Source organism: Pygoscelis adeliae, unplaced genomic scaffold (genome assembly GCF_000699105.1).
Source record: "Pygoscelis adeliae isolate BGI_AS28 unplaced genomic scaffold, ASM69910v1 Scaffold14, whole genome shotgun sequence".
NCBI classification, from domain to species: domain Eukaryota; kingdom Metazoa; phylum Chordata; class Aves; order Sphenisciformes; family Spheniscidae; genus Pygoscelis; species Pygoscelis adeliae.
The window spans coordinates 7680495-7682503 of NW_008825109.1; the positions used below are offsets into that span (position 1 = coordinate 7680495).

Here is a 2009-nt window from a genome sequence, read left to right on the forward strand (position 1 = left end):
TTCCCTACATCCATGTTTTGGGCATATTTCTGAAAGTGACCTCATTTTCAGCAGCTTCTCCTCCCCCAGATGAGATGTTACATGGGTTGGAAACGACAGTCGAAAGATGCAGTTACTGTTCTGCATGGTCTCTGCCGTGACTTCCAGCCAAGCACAATCCACACATCCCAGATACCATCTACTCCTTGCCATTGATGGACACTCCCAAAATGCCAGCCCAGTGGCCCTAGTCAGTCTCTGCTGGACTCACTCCATGCCTGGTCTACATGCCTGGTCCATGCCATCCTCTCCCCCTGCATCTCGACCTCCTTTCCCAGGATCCGGGGAGGTTCTTGCAGGCGATGCAACAGAACTGTTTCTGCCAGCCCGCGCTGGCCGGTCTCCCTGGCACATGCTGACTGCTGGGCTGTCCAGAGGCAGCAGTCACCTCACAAGTTACAAGGACAGGAGCTGCGTCTGAAAACTGAAGAGTGGTTTGCAAGCTGTGCAAGTAAGCTTTTGCTGGTCCATAAGACAAGGGGCCTCCCCTTCACACTGGTGGAACAAACAGGTCCTTTGGTATTTCATCCCCTTGTGAGAGGGCAAATCAGGGGTCTTGAAAGTGAGGCAGGTCTTAAGGTGGACTGTGGAGGAAGATATCTCAGTGTTTGACTATGCTGTGGAAGCCTTGTAACCCCCTTTACTGGACCAGAAAAATGCCCATATAAAATGTGAGAGCATATCATACTCTTCCTCATTATTACCCTAATAAAACTCTAGCCTGAATCTTAAAATCACTTCCACTGTCAGGCTTTCATTTACCTGCATGTCCTGAGCCATGAAGCATTTGTTTGCCCTTTATTTGCATGTGCAGCTTTAATTATTAGAGGAAGAAATACAAGAGAGAGCTTATGCTGCAACAGCAGTCTTTAGCTAACCCCTCATAGACTTCACAGAGCTTTGAGCTACTGATTGTCCAAGTGATCTCATTAAAGAACTAAAGATAGCTGTGCGGACTAAAATGCCATAATTTCAGGGGAAAGAATTCAAACCCAGTGAGGCCATGCAAACACTGATGAGCAAATGAGCCTCTAGTGATATTTGTTACATAGACCCTTAGCTGTCCTCTTCTCCAACCAATTGCTTTGTCCCTATAATCATAGAATCGTAGAATACCAGGCTGAAAGGGACCTCGAGGATCATCTGGTGCAACCTTTCTTAGCAAAAGCATGGTCTAGACAAGATGGCCCAGCACCCTGTCCAGCTGAATCTTAAAAGTGTCCAGTGTTGGGGAATCCACCACTTCCCTGGGGTGATTATTTCAATGGCCGATTGTTCTCATTGTGAAAAATTTTCCTCCTGCGTCCAATCAGAATCCCCCCAGGAGTAACTTGTACCCATTACCCCATGTCTTTTCCATGTGACTCCTTGTAAAAAGGGAGTCTCCATCTTCTTTGTAGCCACTTTTTAAATACTGGAACATGGTGATAAGGTCTCCCCTAAGCCTTCCTTTCTCAAGGGTGAACAAACCCAGTTCTCTCAGCCTTTCCTTACCAGTTCCGTCTGGGTGGAAGCATCAGACATCTCAGGGGTTTTCTGTGTAGAAACACTGGTTTTAACTCTGAGGCGAGTGCCCACCATCCTGGCAGAGACCTAGAGCACTTCCCTGGGCTGTGGGCCTACAAGCAGGGTGCATGGCACTTCTCACGCGCCCTTCTGCGCGAAGGCCTTCAGCCTTTATTTATATGTAAAAATTACCACTTTTTGGATTGCCCCATTTCTGAAGTAGAAATTACCAAATGGATCGCACGGTATTGTCTTTTACTTTCTCAAAATTCATATCAGGCCAGAAGAAAAGATAATGGCCACGTAGACCAACCTGGGGAAACGCAAAGCTACAATTCTGCTTACAGTTCTAGCTCTGTACCTACGGGTTGTTACTTGCTACTTTTTTTTTTATTCCTAAAAGAATGGGTGTCTTCTAAAAACCTTGATGTTCAGCCCTTCCTTTTTCAGACAGCTCTCTTCCT

The 2009-nt window shown here is 46.6% G+C and overlaps 1 protein-coding gene across 1 annotated transcript in view; it reads left to right on the forward strand.

Moving 5' to 3' along the window:
• MICU2 (mitochondrial calcium uptake 2) overlaps nt 1-2009 on the forward strand; it is a 66630-nt gene that overhangs the window by 58090 nt on the left and 6531 nt on the right. The window lies entirely within an intron of this gene.